The 14,183-nt window shown below is 43.8% G+C and overlaps 1 protein-coding gene across 1 annotated transcript in view; it reads left to right on the forward strand.

The window, feature by feature from the left end:
- IFT80 (intraflagellar transport 80) overlaps positions 1-14,183 on the forward strand; it is a 474,284-nt gene that overhangs the window by 85,904 nt on the left and 374,197 nt on the right. The window lies entirely within an intron of this gene.

Here is a 14,183-nt window from a genome sequence, read left to right on the forward strand (position 1 = left end):
TGATGGCAGCCTGCCATGCTCTAGACGGTTGCTGATACATTCAATTCGGAGGATGAAGGCAAAACGATCTGTCATACTGAAAGGCAAACTATGTGACAAGCAAATGCTATTCTGGCCATATATAGCTTCTTCATGTGGCACAAGATGGACAGATTTTGATATCTCCTATCAAATGAACAAAGTTGCTTTGTGCCATCCAGGTGCCTCCTCCAAAACTCAATAATTTTTCTTTTTAAGTGATACAATGATGTTCAAGTCCTGATTAGACTATTTAACCTAAGTGAGCCACTGTATTTTACATTCTTTCAGGAAGAATCATTACAGGGGATAGCATAGCCGACACCTGCTTTTATCATTGGTTGTTTTCCTACCCCAGTTAAGAGAGCGCAGATCTCTTGTCAAGAACATGTTTCTTCTAGACCAGAAAGAGTTTCTTATCATTGAAGTTGTAGGAAAGTGGGTTTCTATTGCAGTAACCCCCCCCCCACACTATTTGCCAGATTTCTGATGCACTTTGTCTGAGCGTGCTCATTGTCCCTGCCAATAAGGTTCCCAGGGCCTGTGTTTTTCTCTATACTGTACCATTGTTTCCACAATTAGCACAGCTCTGGCCTACCTGTAAGCCCCTTGTAAAGGGTACCTATGGTACCAATGACATGCCATTGCACCCTGCGTCTTTTGGTGCAGCTTAAAATGAAGAGTTGGCATGGCATACATCCCTGTGTGCCATGCCTGCCCAGCACTGCATGGGGCCTAGGAAAGTCGCCCTTAAGGCAGGGTGCCCTATACCTCATGTGAGGACCTATCTGCCTGAGCAGACTGACCCCTATAATATCTAAGGCCATTTTTCAATATTATAAGTGCCCAGTAAAGCCATCCTGAGTATATGGTCTGGAAGCTGGTCATTAAGGGTTTCCCAGCACCATAAGGAATCCTGAATCCTGGGATGTTTGGTATCAAACATCTGAGAATAATAAATCTGCACTGATTCCAGTGTCGTATTTATTATTCCCGACACTCAAGGATCCCTTATAGAGGGGACCCCTGAACCAGACCAACCACTGGTTGAGTTCTGACAAGTGAACACCAGCCTGCCACCACAAGACAATTTTCTGGACCCCTAGGGTGGGAGCCTTCGCTTCCTGGGCCCAGAAACAAAGCCTTGCCTGGGCGGAAGTATTCACACCTACCCGGGTCAGGCATATCTATCTGTGGCAGGGGAGCTTCAAAGGCCTGGCCACCTTTGCAACGCAACCCCCAGCCCGTCTTGCTAGCAGGAGCAGCCCCCCCTTCTTGTTCACCCCCTTTTCAGCAGAAAGACAGGTGGGAAAAATAAGGCAGCCCAGAAGCTCTGCACACCTCTGCCTACCCGACCCCTCAGGTGGGGATGTTGAAGTGAAGCCCACTCTTCAGTTCTAGCCATCTTGCAGATGGCATGCACCCTCCAGTCAGGGTTAGGGATGGTGCCCATTCCCACACGTGGGGTGAGCACCCTGTGTTGGGCGACCTCCTCCAACCTCCTCGACGCCTGCAGCCTCCTCCTGAAGGCCCCCCCACCACGACCAGAACCGGTGAGAAGAACCTGACACGAAAAGACACCCCTGCACCCGCAACCCCTGAGTCATGAGGTGCCCGACTGATGGTGTCCTGGTGCTCAGCAACTCTCCAACTTCATCCTCCAATCATTGGTTCCCTTTTTCCAGTCTTCTGGCTCCAGCCTGCAGTCTTTTCCCTCAACCAGCAGTCTCCATAGGAATACATTGGGCTCTCACACCGCATAAGCACCCTGCTGCACCTTCACCGCTGGTGGTATAGTTTTGGTGCTGACCTGGGACCCGCTTTGCCCTCACCTTAACCCCAGGAGCTGCCTCCCAAGACCAAGTGGCCTGCCTGTGAGCAGCTCCCAACAAAGGTGCCCCTTAGCCCTATTGGCTAACCTTGGCACCCTTGAACTCTGTACCTGTCCGCCCTAGTGCCTCTGATGGTGCGCCTCAAGTGCTGAACTGAACCTTGGTTCTACCATCCAAAACTCAGTCACCAAAACAGTTTACTTACCTGTAAACTTTACACTGCTCTTTCCTCCATAGGATTGCATGGTGGGTTTTCCCCAGAAAATTGTTTTAAGTGTTGATTCAGTCTTGTGCTGCAAAAAAATAACTTAGAGTCTTCACATGAGTTAACCTGCTTTCTAATGTACTACAATGGCCAAACTGTGTGATTAGTTTGTTTTGTGCAAAAGTAGAAAAGTAACTGAAAAGTAATTAAAAAGTAATCTTACATAATTCCAAGTATTCTGAAGAGCTTACAACCCATTGTCTTGACTGCAAAGTAATTTGTATTCTCCTACAAAACCAGTACACACTGTATCTTGAAAAGTATATTTGTATTGAAAGTATCACTTACCTGCTACTGAGTAAATCTTGGTTGTAGTAATAAAAATAGCAAAGTAACAACTTATTGTACAAACAATTGGTCTGGATTCAGTCTGGTGATGTCATGCAGGAGGTGAGTTCTAGGGAAGTGAGGTGCTCTATTTCTTGAATGGCTTTGATGGAGAAATTCATGTGGAGACTGAAGTTCCCGGGAAATGTTGTGTTGATGGTAAAGACAGTGATACTGGAGAAAATGTCTGAGAGTTTGTTAGTCAAGTCATTGCTTTGGAGCCTGTTGACTAGATGAGCTGTGAAAGCCTGAGTGTGAGGATTGAGGTTTCAGTAAGAAACAGTTCATCCAGGCAATTGTTGGTTATGAATTGCGGTAAGTTTTTGACTGTCATAATACAGAGCTGAGATTAATGAGCAGGAATTTGTTGACGGAGCAAGTGTAGTGGGTTATGTAGCAGTATGGATTTTATGTGTGTGTTTCTCAATTTTTTTTGCAGTTGAAAATAAAGGGGTTGCATTTGATTTACTTAGGCTGTAAAATGCAGGGGTTCAAGCTGATCTTGTTGGGGACACACAAGTTACTCCTATTATATCCATGTTAAAGAAGCACTGGTGAGGAAACTGGAATGTGTGCTCACGGGGGGCTGAGGGGAATTGAAGAAACCACATATAACTGTGTTCACCAAAAAGCAGGGATAGGTTTTGACAATTGAATTTGACCTCAAGGGAGCGTTTTTCCAAAAGCACCAAAGAATGGTGCTGAAATTAGAGTCCAGATTAAGACCATTTGGTTTGTGGGTTGCTGCAAATCTGGAGGCCCCCTTGGACAGAAGCCATTGGCAATTGTAAAGCTGCTGGTGTTATCTCTTTGATCTTTTCATTCAGTACTTGGAATGATGTTTGTTTTGCAAAGTAATTTTATGTACTTCAATAATCATCCTCCACTTCACTTTCAAAAGTGCTTGATTACGTTGATCTAGTTCTGCTTGGAAAAGGATGGCACATGGGGTGGGGGGAGGTTCATTGTCCATGTTGTTGTACACTATAAAGAAGAGAAGGTTGGTCTTATTGAGGACAGCCTTCACTGAAAAATATATAGGGTTAACCTCATTGCTACAAATAATAGGTGTGAGCTCACTACAGCACAGGCCAGGTGAAGGCACTTAACCTACCTACTCCACTTTTCTGCCGGAATGAGTGGATAAAGAGTGCAGGAGACAACAAATGGAAAGAACTAATCTTTTGAATAGAATGTAAAAAGCATCCTATTTTGGAATTTGTCAGGAAAGCATGCAATGCAACGTGTGTTATAGTAGCTCCTAGGTCAGGCTCAAAATATGCTAGGATTTTCCAAAGATGTATGATAGCTCTCAGCCTCAGTGAAGGTATAAAGTGCCAGAATGCAATAGTGAATAAGAACACTGCAGAGCGGACTCTGGAATGGTTCTCATTTCAAATAGGATTAGAGAATGTTGTCCGTGAACACTAGAGTGTGTAACAGATTCCAAACTAGTTTTCATGTTAGAGCCATGGTCATAGAAGAGTCTTTGGTGACTTCAATGGGTGCTAGGACCATGACAGAACATTGCTGTCATGGCTCAAAATTATTTATCTAAGCCTTCTGGACAATGAAACAGCCTAGAGCCAGCTTTCTTCACTGTTGGACCTTTAATTAAATCACTTGCCTGAATTGTTCTCTAACGTCAGGCTGGGAATTATCTGTTCTCGATGTTAACGCAGCAGTATTCAATACAGCAAGTAAAATTGGAAAACTCCATACACTACAGGTAGATCATCCACCTTATTTTAGGACCTTTGACGTGAAGGCGTCTGGCTTCCAACATTAATTCAGAGATACCAAGTGCCCGATATTCTTCTGCTCATCTTCACAACATAGGAATTCATCTGAGCACTGTTTGCCTCTTCACAGACATAAGATTTTTGTTTTTTTTCCTGGTCGTCTTCGTTCCCCTTCAGCCTCAGAAGGTAGGCAGTTACAGCACTTTTTTGTGTCTGGGAGTTGATCCCTTGATATATTTTCTCAGGATGGGTCTTTTAGTTATCAGGGCCAAGTCTGCGTGATCTTTAGTTAGGCCATGCATCATGTGTGGGATGAGAGAGATTTTTACAGAAAACCCCCACACAAAATGCATCTATTGCTTTCACAAATCTGGATATGTGCTCAAACAATATTCAACCTGTGACAGACTCAGTTCTAAAACTCTAAACAGAAAGGGTTTCCTTTTCAGGGCCTTAAATACTGATTTTCCCAGAGTGAGTTTGAATTAAGAGTATGACTTCACATACACCAACAAAGGTGAAGATGCACACAATGGAATTGGCCGAATCGAACAACCTTGACACACGCTCTTCTGCAAAAGGGCCTGTACATCTGTCTTGACATCACAGGCTTCTGGATCTGCTGGTGCCAAGGTTGAGCAACCCAAAGCTAAATTATTTTCTAGTTTGTCCTCTTGTCCTCCAATACAGAAGACAAAGTTGCCATCGTCAGTGACCCTGTTGTGGACAGACAAAATCAATACCGTCAATAAAGATCATCTAATTTGTGATGGTCTACTCCGTTGATAAAAACTACACCATCAATGACAAAACTGACTTTGTCAACTGAGACCATACCACTGATGGCAAAGCAGATCCCATCAGCGTAGACAAGGTTGTTGATGGTGAAGTACATCCTGTTGACAACTCCATCGAAGAAGCCCCTTTCATCGATGAAGACTCGGGTCGATAAAGCATGCTCCTTTGACAGCAACATTACCATTGACAAAAAAGCCTATCTCTGTTCTGCTGATGACCAGGTAATCAACTGCAGTGTCATTGGCAGGAGAGGCTACTATTTTAACTCTGTCTCTGCCTCAGAGACCTTCTTTGTCACTGGTACCATTGCTATCCATATCATTGCCAATAAAAAGTATGGTATAGTCTACTACTCAGCTTATAGACAACTCCTCTTCTTGTAATAATGAACGGGAACAATCAAGTAAACGAAGTGACCAAATCTACTCTGGTTATGATGGTTATCACTCTGATGTAGCTTCGCAAGCAGAAGGTTAACATGAATTGGGCCTCCACTATGTTCCAGGAGAGTTTACAGAAGACGACCTGAATTGTCAGGACCCCTGGAGGTATCATAGACCCCAACCTAACAGGGAAGCTCCACTTTACCCTCAGATACATATGGTATAGGTGCTCATAGACTTTCTGGCCTCAATGACACAACTGATGAGGAACTTCTATGACAGGTTACCGCCAGTTACATCTATTTCACCACGTAAGCACCTCCATCCGATTTGCCTTCTCTTCCAAGGGAAGCTCCTTCATATAATGTATCCACACCACCCCTCTGCCAGAAGAAGTACAAGATACAGCCTCTGATGTGGATGATGATGATGATTCTGATTCTAGTCATCAGCAAATAGATGACATGCATAATGATGACCAGCATGACCACGAATAGGACAGATATGGTCTAGTTGAAGACCCCAACTCAGAGCAAGCACACAGCAATTTTCTTCCAGATTATAGCCATCATTTCCATTGCTGAATGTTTAATGCATCAAAGAAGGTCAACCGTTCTATTGCCACTGCAGAGAAAAATGTATTCTTGTTTGATTTGAAAGTCAGTCATGAAGATCAATTAGATCAGTTCCTACTGTTGACCACCTTTAGAAGGAAGATTTGGCCTGCATCAGAAATCCAGCCACAAGAACAGTATTAGTTTCTCAAGTAGGAAAATAGTAAAAGTCTGTGAATTCTGCACCAGCCTACATGTTAAATCAGATAAAAATGGATTAGACAATCTCTTCAGCAGTGCAAAGAATATAATGGACTCCGTTAGCACCCTGTCTGATCCCTACAGATTGCAACAATAAATGGATAAAATGAGCACGAAAATTGTCTGACACGACTTCAGGAATAATAGCGAATGCCACTGCCAGGTTGAGCAGGTATGATCGGCATCTGTGGCATGATATTGTCCCATTCATGGCAAACCGCTAGAGGAATATCATGACCAGTTGCGATCCCTTATTAAGATGGTGAAGACACTTCATCTACTCAGAAATGCATCTTCGATGTGTACAATGCTGGCTTTTGCCAGATGGTTACTTGCGTCATCTTAATAAGAATTTGCTGTCTTCAAAGTACTTCATTTAGGCAAGAAAAACATTCGAATGTGCTGTTCAATGGCAGCATCTATTTGAGAAACACATGGATGCTCTGCAAACTATAAAAACTGATGCGGCCAGGTCTCTTGGTGTCCTGCAGAGCACTATTAGTATTCTAAATGATGGCATTATGGACAAAGGGGCTGTTCTGAACCAGGATCATTGGGCAGTTTTTGTCCCTACAGCTGAGTTTCTACCCTCTATCATAGTCTGTCCCTGCAGTATTGTATAGGTCAATCAGGAGGAAGACAGCAAAGGAAGGGCAAGGACCTACCTATCAACATGGGACAGGACACGTTCTGACGAACAAGACTTCTCAGGAACCCCACTGCCCTCATCTTCCATGCCTGTGGGGTATTGGAGGGGCTTGGGAGGCCTTGTGTGCTTATTCCCAGTCTGGCAGAAAATTACACCGGCCCTCTGAGTGTGACATACTACAGTACGGGTACCATTGGTGGCTACCATTTACAAAAATATAGTGGGATTCGATGGTGCCAAGCTCACCATATATGCTGCACTTCTTCTCCCCGGTGTTCCACAAGCAGGAATGGAAGGACTTCCATCCTACTCAGTGGAAGGTGAATCCAACCAGTCCCGGATCTGCTCTCATCAGCTTGAGAGCAGCTTCAGGATTGCTGGGAGCACGCTATCCCAGCGCTCATTTTGAGGCTGGGGGCCTGTGCCAGCAATCGCTAGGTCTACAGTGCACATGTTGGGCTGGCCGTAGGTAGCCAGCAGCCCAACCCGACAGGCGCACTGAAAGGGGCAGCAGCCTCGCCCCCTGCCTCATGCTCGTGCTGTACACAGCGCGAGCCGGTGGCAAAAGAAAATGGCATTATCATTCAATTTTATTTATGTGTGTTTGCCTGCTTTGTTCACAGCAGAGGGGGCGACGGTTCTGTGGGGGAGCTGCTGCTGATGGGTACACAGTATTTTTAACAATGCTGCTGCCAAAACGTCCAAGAAAAGAAAATCAATTATATCTGAAGGTTCTATGACTGGAATTGATTTAGCTTCTTTTGAAGCTGCCCTTAAAGTCAGCCCGAAGCCCAAAGGCATCAGAGCTTTTGCTTCAGATTTTTCCTGATCTGCAAGAGAAATGGTCCAGTTTTTGATCTAAGCGCATTAAGAACATTTATTTAAAAAACAGACCTTCAAAATGATTTATGCAGGACAATAGTTCCGACCCCCTAGCATCAATATACCTGGAGGATGCATATTTCAAACTACAAATCAACATCAAAAATATCTTCATTTTATGGAAGAGGGACACCACTATCAATTTAAGGCCCTTCAATTGGACCTAATGTGCTCCGTGAGTATTTGCTTTGTGCCTAGCACCGGTGGCCTTACATCTAGAATACAGGGAGTGGGAATGTGTCTGTATGAGGATAACTGGCTGATCAAGTTCCCTTTCCAACAACAAACATAAGCAGATGTCAAAATAAAACTACAACTTCTAAAACCGTTGGGTCTCGTTCTAAAAAAAAAAAGGTGTCAAGGCCTACTCAATCTCAACACATCCTGTTTCCAGGGGCGAGCATACATGCTGGCTCTCCAAAGGGTTATCCTTCACAGCAAAGAGAGCAACAACTGATTAATCTAACCCAAGACATCTTGAAGAAATCTTTGATAACATTATGCAAGTACAAAGTATTATTAGAAAAGATATCTTCCTGCAATCCTTTAGTACCCTAATGCCAATTATAAATTAGACATCTACAAGAACAGTTTGATGTGCAGTGGATGCATGTTTCAAGGTCAGTGGGACAACAAGACAGAAATCAAGACCCCTTTAAATAGTTGGGAAGGCAAGAACATTATATGGTAAGTTCAGGATCTATTCACAATTGAATTGCAATATCAACGAATGAAGGGCATCTCATTGAATTGTTGGGCTCGTCACTTACTAGACTTAGAAATGAGTGGTCTGTGGACCTCCCCAGGAGCAAAACCTCCATGTAAACATCTCCTGGAGCTCAGAGCACTTAGGTTTGCACTGAAGGCTTTCTTGCCGCTGATTGTGTATCAACAGCCTTAATAAGAAAGGACAATAAGACTGCTCTTTATTACATAAGAAAACAATTAGGAACAAAATCACAGCTGCTATTGCAGGAAGCTCAGCGTCTCTGGCATTGGGAAATAAAAACACAGAATCAATCCAGGAGCTGAACTGTAAGGCAGACACACCTTAAGTAGACAAAGCAAGGACTGCCATGAATGAGACCTGGAGGACAGACATATATGAATGTTTTTTTCAAAGGTGGGGTAACCGTCCCCTAGGTCTATAGACGACAAAGCAAAATTCCAATTGCTAACACTTTGCAAGCAGGCGTTCGTTTTCCAGGACTCAAGTGGAAGTGATTTTGATACCTTGTTGAGGAAATGTTGCTGTGGCTGTGCTCTGTTTTCCCTGAACCAAAAAGTCATTTGGAAGCTGAATAGAAAAGCATGCAAAGTCCTCCTCATTGACCAGCATTGGCCAGGCAGTTCTGGTACATAGCCTTCTGGAATTTGTTGATAAGGGATTCCATCACATTCAAAGCGGATCCTTACCGCCTATCCAAGAAACCGGGCCATGTTTCATGAAATCTTGCCATATATTTGTCACCTGGAAGAATCGAGCATTAAAAAACCTCTACCAGAGTTCACCCAACTGCAATCTCTGGCATTCTTGAAACGTCAAATTCTCCCCTCTCCTTTTGACTAGAGTAGTTAAAAATTCATGTAAGGTCTTTATCGTCAATTCCCTCCAGTACCAACAACATTCATAGAACTAGCAATGTAACACTATCAAAGGGGCTCTTGTAAGACATTCTTTGGAGCCCATCCATTAAGCATCCCTTTGAATGTTATCATAGAAGATGGTTTTCTCTTAGCCAGTATGTTAGCCAGATATGTTAGAGAAATTCAGGCTTTTTCCACCAAACCCACCTACTTGAGATTTGTTAGGGGCAAGGTGACCCTGGCGACGAATACTGAGTTCATGCTGAATTTGTCTGAATGAAAATATTTGCCAAACTTTTTTCTGCAATCATCTACGGCAGCAGAAAGCATTAGATTCCCTAGATCTCAAATGTTATGTTATGTTAGATAGTCTTGTAAAGCGCTCAGCTGCCCCAGCAAAGAGGCGTCCCGGCGCTGTTTCCAACTTAAAGACAGAAGTTTAAGGGATCAGCAAGGCAGGCATACAGAGAGGTTTAGTTAAGGGGAAATAAATATGTTTTGATTGCTTTCCTGAAGTCTAGCAGGTCTTCCATTCATGAATGTGAGCTGGTAAAGCATTCCATAGTTTTGCTGCTAGGAGGCGGAAGGAACGTCCGTCCGCTCAGCTTCGTTTGATCCGGGGTACTTTGACCAAGTTTTGAGCAGCCGAGCGTAATGCACGAGTAGGAACATACATGTTCAGCAGAGTACCAAGCATTTTGGGGGTAGCAAGTTTTAGAATTTTAAACGCAATACATAAGGTCTTAAACTGTATCCACTGAACTACCGGGAGCCAATAAAGCCTCCGGATGGTAGCAGAGATGGAGCTAAACCGGGGAAGGCCTACTAAGGCTCTGGCCGCCGCATTTTGAATGCGTTGCATTCGGGCAATTTCCGCTTGATTAGCACCTAACAGCAGAGAGCAGGCATAGTCCAGTCTAGACAGGACCGTGGACTGGACAATTAGCTGCCTCGTGGCTGGATCAAAAAATGTTAGGACTGGTTTGAAGCTGCGCAGTATGCCAAAGCATGTGGCAGCAACCTTTTTCATGTGAGTACAGAAGCTGAGAGATGAGTCTAACCAGACCCCCAAGTTTTTAACTTCCGTCTTAGGTGTAGGGGCTTTACCCAAGGTAGTTGGCCACCAATTATCTCCCCATAGGTGAATATTCTTTCCAACCCTTAGTAGCATTCAATTGTAGACAGTTAGATGTCATCCATTCTGCCACAGCAGCCAGGCCCGCTTTGAATCTAACAGGATCGGGGGTAATACCTTCCGTAAGGGCGACCACTAGCTGCGTGTCGTCACCATATGAGACGATGATAAGGTCCCATTTTTTTGTGACTGCAGCCAGTGGTTGGACGTAAAGGTTGAACAAGCTGGGGCTCAGTGCCGAGCCCTGAGGAACACCCTGTTCGATGGCATGCGCCCTGGAGAGAAAGGGAGGGGTAGAAACACGGAATGACCTCTCTAAAATTTTACATGGGTTAAGCAAAAGACTTTTGTAAATCTGACTAACTCCTCTATCAAAGTCAGCCCCTTGTAGAATCTTGCCATTGCTCTATAGATCACAGCTTGCATTTCCTTCTGTCACATCAATGCTGTCCGCCCCCTAAGAAACAGGATTACAGCACACTAAACGAGGGATATGGCAACCACAGCAGTGCTCTTCGCGGATGTGCCTTTGAGATGTTTACAAAGTAGCAACTTGGAGTTACACACATACTTCACCAAGTATAACTGCTTAGATAGCCAGTCAACGGCTGACCGGCAATTGCACAGGTGTTGAGCAGCCTGTTCTGCTAAGGTCGACTCCATTTCCGCCTTTCTTTTGCGTGCATGTTGATAAACTGCTTTGGTGATCTCAATTCAAGCATGCGACTCTATTAAAATTTTATACTGAAAAATAAATATTTAGATGCATGTAACTATAGTTCCTCAACATTGGTGTCTCTGATAGATTCATATGTGCCCACAATCCTCTCCATTAAGACTATGATTCCGCCAAGCTCGGAAATCCTGACAGTTGATGCCTCTGAGGAAAGTTGTAACCAATAGCCCCCCCCCCCACCTAATTGGCCAGAGTTGAGGCTATAAAATGAGTTGTATGGGCTACTTATAGTCAAGGTAGCATTTCAATTTATTTCCACTATTAGTTACTGTATTGTATACTGCTGTGTTGACACTGACTACCAAATGTTCTAAGCCTGACGATGGAATATTCAAGCGTGTGAATCTAGGAAAGAGATACGTTTGCTGAAGAACTGCAAATACAGGCAAGTAACTTTTTTTTAGATGTCTTTCCAGCCTCATGTAATCCAACAATGTCCTAAATAAAAAGTACTTATATACTTACGTAGAGAGTCTTAAGGTCAGCAGTCTACATTCATTGATCTTTTCAGCTGTCCTTCTAACTTTGCTTCAACCAATAGAGCATTTTGTATAGCACAGTGGGTCAGCCAACATTCGCCACAGGATCACTTGCACCTAGATTGATGCCACTTTGCTTTCTTGCATATGCATATCTGCCTAAAGAGAAGTGCTCTCCAGTGCCTGGGCTATCTAGGTGGTTACTTTGCTAATGCTTTTTTCTTTTATTCTTTTTCTTCTCTTACTTTTTTCGTCACCCTTTTATGTTTCAACTATACCATCAAGTTACATTGAGTTGTAACCAATAGTACCTTTACTATGTTGCAATAAAATCATATTTTTGTGATGTGCACTAAAATAAAAAATAATTTTTATCCTTGGAGGGGTCAGTTATATGTTGCAGCTTTCTTGGCCTTTGCACAATATGTTCATGTTTGGATCCAGCCGGGGTGTCATTTCAGTTACATTGAGCAATAACAGCCCCCCACGGTTGGTATGTGTTACTACTAGGCCGATTAGTTGGTAGAGATGTTGCTCTGTTGAATATTTATGCCCCGAATGTAGATCTACCAGCCTTTCTGACTGATGTGACCCATTTATTGCCATTAACGGCCACTTATCTGAAGATAGGGAGGGGTGACTTTAACTGTTTAGCTGATCTGGGCCTGAACCAGTCTCAGAAACGCCAGAGCATAAGTACCTGCATTATATTTTTCTTTTAACAGGCCGGAGGAAGGCAGTCCCTTTGGTCTGTAGAGCGCTGTTGAAGGGAGCACAGGTGGATCTGGCACGTTTGAGGCTACATTGGGAAGAGGATTTAGGGATGCCGATGGCTAACCAGGCTTGTAAGCTGGTGCTGGAACACGCCCATAAAGTATCCAGGAATGCCCGCTTCAAGCTCATCGAGTTCGATTACCTTCACGTGGCATACCTCATTCCCTGCACCATCATGCTATGTTGCCCTCGCTGTCTGGCAGAAGATGCAAATTTCTTTCACATGGTCTAGTCCTGCCCATCATTGTTGTCATATTTGTCCACCGGCCTCCTGGTCATCTGCTGTACCACTGAGCAGAACATCGAACCCCCACCTCAGTTGTGTCTACTGGGTCTTTGTACCCGCATTGTGGCTCGTAAGGTGACAGATAGGTTCATAATCTTGGCACTCATTCTCGCTCGATGGCAACGGACCATGAGTTTGAAATCACCCCGAGGTCCTGACGTATATAGATGGGGCTTGAAGTTGGTAAAATGGGCAGTCTGCGAGAGAGAGGCAATATAGAGGTAAGAGAGTAAAGGGATACGCAGGATCCCAATTATTCCTGAGTTGAATGCTGTTCTAGTGGCCTGCCATAGACTGGGCCTAGATGGGCGGATTGTGGAGCAGAAATAGCTGTCTGGGACTTCTTCTTCCTCCTCTGATGTGCAAGGAATAGCCTTGGCCCGCGAACCAGCCCATAAACTGTTTAGAGAAAAAAATGGTCAGATAGATGGTGCGCTCCTGGATGAGGTGGTTGTGGACGTGTGTGGACCTGGACAGTTGGCAAGATCCCGTGACCAAGATGCAGGTAAACTGGCCCCATTATTACTCCCTATAGGATGCATAATAACTTGTGCAATTTTGCTATATCTCTGTCATTGAATTTTATTATTCCTGTATTGCATGTCTGCTATTGTACCCTTTCAGATTGTGGAGGTTTGTTTAAACGCAAAATAATTTTTAAAAAATCGTTTTTTAAAACGTTTACAGTCCGCTATGTCCACTGTAACGTTTTGCAATTTACAAACGATGTCCACTGTCCCTAATCCTTCTCGCCTAATCTCCTTTTTGCCTGACCCCAGTAAAATGTATAACCGGACATCAATCATAGATTGTGGACATAGACAATTCAACTCAATGTGGAACGATCTGCAGAACATGTTCCAGGCGTGCAAAAGGATGTGGTAGATCTTTTTGGCAGGCAATACTCAGAGTCAAAAGTGGGAAATAGATAACCGCTAACTGCACGTAGTCATTGGAAAAATGTTGCTATTGAGCAAAATTGCAAATGCGAGAATTTCGCGAGCATGTGGCCCTGTCTAGCTCAGAGGTGCATGCATTTACAGTAAATTGGACAGGAAAGTTTGTTTATAATTTCTCTTCAACTCTTCTAATTCCCAAAGGGCTCTGCAAGAATAAAATAAAGTTGTACAGTGATACAGATAACTCCAGCATCAGCATGTTAAAACTGCTATGTGGGATTATAGAACATGCCAGTACAGACAACAATCCAGTTCAAGCCAGATCCTGGGCTGCTTTCAAGAAACAAGAGACAAATACTACACCACATTTGTTTAATGTAATAGCATAGCTCGTCAAGACATAGAGTTTGGAACTTTTCCAATCTGCAATCGCTGGGAACAAGTATTAAAAGCAGCTAGGGTGTCCTTTGATGGTTAAGACATACAATTAGAAGTGGAAATGTTTCTTGCAGTGGGCGACAAATGAAAAACTGAACCCACTAGAGATGCGACCTCACCAATTTTGTCCATCCCTCT

Source organism: Lissotriton vulgaris, chromosome 11 (assembly GCF_964263255.1).
Source record: "Lissotriton vulgaris chromosome 11, aLisVul1.2, whole genome shotgun sequence".
Classification (NCBI taxonomy): Eukaryota; Metazoa; Chordata; class Amphibia; order Caudata; family Salamandridae; genus Lissotriton; species Lissotriton vulgaris.